The following is an 8,033-nucleotide window of genomic DNA, read 5'->3' on the forward strand; positions in this document are numbered from 1 at the left end:
ATTGCAAGTGTCACTTAGAAAAGCCTCACTCAGTGTGACAGTAGCAGGTAAGGGGTGACAGGCAGGACTCAGTGCTGATGGACACCAAAACCCTCGGCAGCAACCATGGAGTCAGCGGCGCTCCGGCTGAAGGGCAGGAGAACAGGCAACCATGGCTTTGTTTGCCCCAGGGGCTGCTGAGGATGTGGCGATTAGAAGAAAAAATGGTGAGAGGCATTTTCCCAACTCTGTGTGTATAAACACTCCTGGAAAACACTTCCCCATAAAGCCAACAGGAGACAGCCGGGATGTGCAACTGCAGCTGTTCCTGTTTGTCTGTATGTACACACACACACACCGGGCTGTTGTATTTACACACACACTGGGGTGTTGTATTTACACACACACCGGGCTGTTGTATTTACACACACCGACTGCACACCCACCACATGTTTGTTATATTTACACACACACGCACACCCACGGGCTGATTGTTGTATTTACACACACACCGCACTGTTTGTTGTATTTACTCACACCCATTGGGGTGTTTGTTGTAGTTACTCACACCCACTGCATAGTTTGCTGTATTTACTCACACCCACTGCATAGTTTGCTGTATTTACTCACATCCACCGCACTGTTTGTTATATTTACACACACCCACCGCACACTTTGTTGTGTTTACTCACACGCCCCGCGCTGTTTGTTGTAGTTACTCGCACGTCCCGCGCAGTTTGTTGTAGTTACTTGCACGTCCCGCGCAGTTTCCCCCTCTCCCCGGCTGATCCCGGCCGGTAAAACAGCGCGGGGGACAAAAAGCCGGCCTTCCGGCGCAGGCACCGCTGGGATTCGAACCCAGGATCTCCTGTTTACTAGACAGGCGCTTTAACCAACTAAGCCACGGCGCCACGCGTTGAGCGGCCTCTCAGTGCGCATTAAAGCACTGAGCAGGGCCGGACCTGCTCCGGGCCTGCCCTGCCCCGTGCGGGACCGCGAACCGCGCCCGCCCGCCCTGGCTGTGGCACAGCACTCGCAGAGAGCGGAGGAAAATGCACAAATGTCGGATTTTCAGACATTTATAGGCGAGACTGCCTCCAGAGCTCCAGCCCTGCCTCATCCTGCAGTGCCTCAGCTGGCCGTGGTTTGTGGTGTTATAGATACATATTATAATATTGGCTTTTAGCAAATATTAAAATGGATTTTATAGGTGTGGTGTTAAAGTTACTTTGTTGTAAAGATATCGCTTTTATTTTTGTTGTTAATTAAGCTTAATGAAATAGCTGATATAAGTATGTTTGTGTTAAATGCCTGCTGGGATGAGATAACACCCAACGCACACAGGATGAGCACACCTGGACACATCTGCCAACCATCAGCACTCACCCTCACCCTTTGGCCAGGGTCCACCAAGGCCCAAAACTGGAGGGGATAAAAAAGGAATAAAACCACAACCAAGGAATCTGCATGCTCTAAAAACGCAGACCCAAGGAGGAGCCAAGCTAAACAATTCTTGGAACGTGTAAACTACTTTGGGGAAAAGTTTACTATGCATAAGGGATTATGAATATACAACAGGCTGATGTAAGGGAAAAGGTATTAAGGGGTATCCCCGAAGCGAGTGCCAAGATGCACCCATCTGTAATAACCTTTGCTCTGTGGTCCTTGTCTCCCACTGTCCTTCATTAGACTTGTTTAATTCCCCAGGCGAGGGCCGGTGTTTCTCACACCGAAAACCCGGGCCGGGCCGAACCCGCGGCGCTCCGAACCGGGCCGCGCACCGGCTGCAGTTCCAGCAGCGCCGCCAGGGGCGCTGTGGCTGCGGCCGGGCCGTGGCTCCCCCGCGCCTGCAGGGGGCGCTGTGGCTGCGGCAGGGAGGAAGGGACGGGGTTTCCCGTGCCCGGCCGGAGGGGCGGGCGGCGCGTCAGCGGCGGAATGGCGGCGGCACGGCCCCGGCCGGGACAGCGCGGGCAGCGGCCAAGGCTCCGGAGGCGTGCCAGAACATGCCGGGTGTCGCGTTAAAATGGAGCCAAAAACCCCAAGCAGCAGAGGCAGACAAACAGCAGGGCTGGGCTGCTGCAGACCGGGAGACGATGCCGCCGGGAAGGGATTGGGGTCGGGGTCCCCTTCCCAGCGAGGTCGGGGATGGAAAAGGTTCCGATCCAAGAGCTGCTCTTGCGACAGTAAGAGTAAATAAAGTGAGTAGAATCAGAGCAGGATGAAAACTCCGCGGTGGCAGCGAATCCTCTGGGCAGCAGGACTGGCACCAAAAGCACCCCTGTGCACTCTGATCACAGAGCGAGGAGCTGAGCCCGGCCCCTGAATCCCAGCCTAAATCTCGAGGTGTAGCTGCACTTCCAAAGGAAAGAGCTCAGCCAAGAAAGACACTGCAGTCAGCTGCACTCCTCCTCCTCCCAGCCACATCTTCTGTCTCCCAGGAACCATCATCGCCATCTCTTAGGCAACAAATGGGAGAAAATTCTCTGAGATTAAAAAAAAAAGAAAGAAAGATAAAAGAAAGAATATTTAAAATAAAGTAAAAATCCTCATCTTCAACACACAAAGAAATGGGGGAAAAATTTTATTGATTTAGAAAATTAAGGAGGTCTCTTGTTCAAAAATTAAAATACAGGCGCTTTCAGAATTGTTAGCTCAACTGTGAATAAAACCAAATGAGAGTTCAGTGTGCAAAGCATGATTTCAGGTTCAGTACTCACAAACCTGTCTGTATTTGTATGTCCCCAAGCCACAGGTACCTTTTCCCCATAGAACTGCTATTTAGTTATTTGAGTTGCCCAACTCAGCTGGCACCATCGGGGTGTGAGCCCAGATTCATCTGGTGGCAGCAGTACAGGAGTCATCTTCACTACAGCATTAAGGTCTGCAGGTGCAAAAGAAAACAGCCACCTACATCACAGTGTAAAAATTCACATGAGACCCTGGGTGAAGAGAAGAGGAGCTGTCCAGAGCAGCAGTGTGAGAGGAATAGCAGATTTGTCTTTCCAAAAAAGCTGTGGTAGACAGCTGTGGTCTGCTGGGAGATAAAACCAGCACTGGGAGATAAAAGAAACAATGGGAAGGATTCCACTGATTGATGAATGGAAAATGATATTTGCTTTTACAAATAAACTTTAGGTTTGCTGATAAATGAAAAATTAGACATTGAAAGATGAAAGAAACAATAGGGAAGAAAAACCCCTAAATTCCATAAGAATTAAAAATTAAAAGGGAAGGTTATACCTTAGAGGGAAATCTTTGGTATCAGGTGTATCAGGAAGTCTGAACTTCTCAAGTACCTCAGCCAAGGGGGAAAGAGAGAAGGGAAATGTGGCTGGAAATTGGGATAAAAAGGATGCTGAGTTCTCCAAAAATTTGAGAGATGCCCCATGGCCTCTCCCTTTATTCAAATAAAGAAAAAGGACTCCTCTGACTCCTTTTTGGCCATAAACCTCTGGTGTTTGTGGATTAATTTTCCTAACAAATGGTTTGCAGTAGCACTTATTTCATGTTGTGGAGGGACCAAGAGTTGTCTCGGATCCAGGAATGAAACCAGGGCAGTAAGAAACAGCTCCCCACCACCTCCACTCACACAGGCAAACTGGGCAATCTGATTATTTCTCTTTATTTATCCAAGTTACAGATGCTGCCTTGTCCTGCTATTGAATCATAAGTATCACCTGCTTCACACATGGTAGTTCCTGTGCTCCTTCAAAGCAGCTGAGAGTATCCATGGAATTTTCCAGGTGTGTTACTGCCGTGTGTGCTCTGGGCTGAGGTCCCTTCAGACAGCTCGGTGTTGATAAAGTCCCGTTCAAAGGTCGCTCTCAGGAGCAAAACACAGCAGGAGAAAGCAGGAACGGGCTGGACTCCCAGCAGATTCCCCCGCTGGAGCAGCGGCTCCACGGCTCCTGTGCCCTCCAGTCCCGAGCGGGAGAGGAGCCCAGGCCAGCCCCTGCAAAACCTCGCGGTGTCCCTGCCCTTCCCAGGGAAAATCGCGGAGCTACAGGAGTGCAGCTGCATCCATACCCCACCGCAGCCACTTCTTTTGTCTCACAATAACCGGTCATTATCGTTTCTTAGCGACAAATGGGACAAAATTCCCTGAGAGAAGGAAAAAGAAAGGAAAAATCCTAATCTCCAACACACAAATTCCCCTTCAACGTCTGTTTTATGTCCTTCCCTCTGGTTTTTCATCAATTCCTCATTCTCAGTCACAAATACAAGCTCTTGTCTTCAAATGCAAAGCTCTGTGATTTATTCTCAGATACTCTTCTCCCTTCTGCCTTACCTCTGATGCCAGCCTTTGTCACTGTTACATTTTCAAAATTGATGGGGTTCCCTTTGCTGTCCTTCATGTTCTGAAGCATTCATCTATAAATAACTGGAAATCTCTCTCATAATAGAAAATCCCACTGATGCCTTGGGGTGGCTACCTAGAGCAGAGGCTAGACAGAGTTAAAAGAATAAAGTACGTATTTATTGAAGGCCTTTGTCAGGAAAATTAATCCACAAACACCAGAGGTTTGTGTTCAAAAAGGAGACAGAGGAGTCCTTTTTACTTTATTCAAATAAAGGGAGAGGCCATGGGGCATTCTCCTGGGATCTCTCAGATTTTAGGAGGATGCAGCCTCCTTTTTATCCAAATTTTCTGGCCGCATTTTCCTCTTTCCCCATTGGCTGAGGTACTTGACAAAGGAGCACCTTTGTCTTTTCCTTGTGTCAATTGGTGGATTTCCTTATGGAATTTATGTAAATTATATATATATATATATATATAATTATGTAAATTATTGTTGGTAAAGACAAATCTCCCTCATTCCATCTCTCATTCCATTTATCAATCAGAGGAATCCTTCCCATTGTTTATCTGGCAGTATCCAGTTCTATTTACCAGCAGACCCAGGGTTTGTTTGTCAAGACAAGTCCCTCATTCCTTCCACCTTCAGCAGATACACCTTGGGCAGTGCAAAAGCCTTGGAGACCACACCCAAAATGGGCCATGGTCATGAGCTTCTCACACAGAGAGAAGTTTGGTCTATTTGCATCTCAGAGGTTTATTGTCCAATTATAGTTTCAGGTAATGAAGTCACATTCCCCTGTTTCTTCCCCCCACTTCACTTATATTTATACCTTTCAGGCCTGAGGCTGTGTTGGTGACCTTGGTTCTCAGTCCTGGAAGGATTGTTTAGTCTGACTAAATGTGAAGAGAGCTTAATGACACTTGCATGGAGCTCAGAGTTATGCACTAATGCAGTGCAGGATCTGAAAAAACAGAAAAGCTGAAACTAAAGGCATCACCACTTAAACATCATTTTGTTTTGATACAGCAGCAATGCACAGACTGCTGAAGTGCTGAGATGATGGCCCATAATGAATTCCTGGCTCATTTATCATGGAATCATTTTGGCTGGAAAAGACCTCTAAGGTGATGAAGTTCAAGCTGCTGCCAGGTCCACCACTAAACCTCATCCCTGAGTGCCACATTTACAGTCCCTCCCTTTAGACCCCTCTGGGGATGATGAAACCAGCACTGCCCTGGCTGGCCTGTTACAATGCTTGACAAGCATGAAGAACTTTTTTCAAATATCCAAATCAAGCCTCCAATGGGGAAACCTGAGGCCGTGGTTCTTCTCCATCACCTTCTATCTACTCACCCTGTTACCCACAAGTGATTAATTGAAATGATTTCAGGAAAAGGGTTTATTTTCTTTTTCACAATCTTCCTGTTGTGTCTGTGGGACACTCAAAACATAATCAGTCCTAACCCATAAAGAAAGCTTTGAAGTACAGCATCAAAAGAAGCATGGACAGCAGGTCAAGGAAGGTGCTCCTGGCCCTCTCCTCTGCTCTGGTGAGATCCCAGCTGCAGCACTGCCTCCAGCTCTGGGCTCCTCAGCACAGGAAAGGCAGGAAGCTGCTGGATCAGGGCCACAGGAGGCCACCAGGATGATCAGAGGGCTGGGGCAGCTCTGTTTTGTGGAAAGACTGAGATGATTGGGATTGTTCAGCCTGGAGAAGAGAAACTTTAGGGTGACCCAAAGCCTGGAGAAGAGAAGCTTTGGGGTGACCCAATTGTGCCTTTCCAGTAGCTGAAGGGAGCTTGCAAGAAAGATGGAGACTATTGACAAGGAGAAGGGAAAATGGCTTCAGGCTAAAAGAGAGTAGGTTTAGGTTGGTATTAGGAGGAGCTTCTCTGCTCTGAGTGTGGTGAGGAGGCCCAGAGAAGCTGTGGGTGCTGCATCCCTGAAAGTGTCCAAGGCCAGGCTGGACAGGATTTGGAGCAGCCTGGGATAGTGGAAGGTGTCCCTGCCCATGGCAGATGTTGGAACTGGACGATCTTTAAGGCTCTTTGCAACCCAAACAATTCTGTTTCTATGAAGTTCTTTAGTAAAACAAATAAAAATACGAATCAAAGTTTGCAGATGGATTATGGTGCCCCCCTGACTGTAAGCATCCACCACAAAAAGCCATGAGGACTGCTGACATGCAGAGTGACTCCCATTTCAGAGTATCGCAGGATCAGTCATACCTTCACCTAGGTAAACCATCTTCCATTTCCATGATTAACCTAATTTCTGCAATCAGAGTTTTGTTTGTGTAAGTACAAAGACATTTTAGAATCAGTCAGAAAGTAGGCAACATAAACTCCCTTCATGATGTGTTCTTTCATTTGTCTTCAATATGAGAATAAAATCTTGTATCTCTGACTGTAACTGCCCTTTTTGACACCAAGATCCAGAGCTGCTCCCTCACAAGGGCTTTCACTGGAAGGAGCTATCCTGCTAACTTGGCAGCCCTTGATAACAGACAAAACTTGAAAGTAAATTTATTTTTCACTTTTTCACTTATTTTCTCAGTGTGTGTCAATGTACTGACACCAAAATGATTAGGAATGTCTCTAAGATCAAAGAAAAAAAAGATCAAAGCTGCTGTGTTCTTGTTCTATTGAATCAAAAGAGTCTTGCAGTCAAAACTGCCCTTCCAGACTTACCCAGTCTTTGTGTGCTGCATGCACTATTAATCTTTGTTTTCCCAAAGATATGTGCACTGTCAGTTCCCAGAGATACTGTTTGTTGTCAAGAACTTCAAATGCTTTCTCAGTACAGCCAATCATTTGGTATCTACTCTTTCAAAGGGAAAAAAAGAGAATGCCAGAGTGAAAATTGTCAGGGCTGGCCTAGTCCCCCATGATCCAAATCCACCATACTCTCCTGAATTCTGTTTGCTTCAGCTGTTGCTCTAGGGGAGGAAATCAGGCTTTTTTAACTATATTTTACATAATCTTGCATATACATTGCTGTCAGGAAGTTCCCACTACTCAGGGAAATACTTTTAGATAGATTCTGAAAAAGAAGTATTGCTCAACAAGTGTTAAAGAAAACTTCCTTAAAAATAAAAATTAGAGAGAGAAAAATTAGAGAGAGAAAATTTCTTAAACAGAAGTTAGACACTTCAGACAAGTGGCACATTATACTCTTTTCAGCAAAAAGAAGATTCAAGGATCTATCATACTTTTAAAAAATTAATGTATTATTTTCTTATTTTGTGGTCTTGATTTCAGTTTACTTATACATAAGAGAGCTGAATAGCATTTTGCTGAAGAAAGAAAAATAAAAGTTCCAGTTCTGAGTTCTGACAAAGCAGGAAAGTTTGGAACTGTCAATCTGACAGTTGTTCAACTGTACACATCATTACTAACACACTGAGACACTTATTTTTATATCTCCAATCTACAATATCTGCTTACAGTTTATTTACTCATCAGTTAAAGATGTGACTTTTGCCTTCTCCCTTTCCTGGTTTCTTGGAGCTAGCCATCCACAGCTCTTGGCCAACACAATGCTGCTAAGCTGAACCTTGTCTGGGCTTTTTGTGCTTCTTGGGCCTTTTCAGTATGCCTGGAAAAGCTTCTGGTTATGGTAGAAACCTGGCACTGCTCAGCAGGAAATCAACATTGTAGATACTTCATTAAATTATTTCATCTGAATTAATTGGACATTAATGCACTCATTAGCCATTCTTAGACTGAGTCATGGCTGTTTGATGTATGCAGA

General features: G+C 45.8%; 1 non-coding gene across 1 annotated transcript; it reads right to left on the minus strand.

Moving 5' to 3' along the window:
• Positions 1-816: 816 nt before the first annotated feature.
• TRNAT-AGU (transfer RNA threonine (anticodon AGU)) lies at positions 817-890 on the minus strand. Its single transcript has one exon. It is a non-coding gene; the product is annotated as a tRNA-Thr (tRNA).
• Between the last annotated feature and the right edge of the window lie 7,143 nt (positions 891-8,033).

This window comes from Molothrus aeneus, chromosome 11, assembly GCF_037042795.1.
Source record: "Molothrus aeneus isolate 106 chromosome 11, BPBGC_Maene_1.0, whole genome shotgun sequence".
NCBI classification, from domain to species: Eukaryota; Metazoa; Chordata; class Aves; order Passeriformes; family Icteridae; genus Molothrus; species Molothrus aeneus.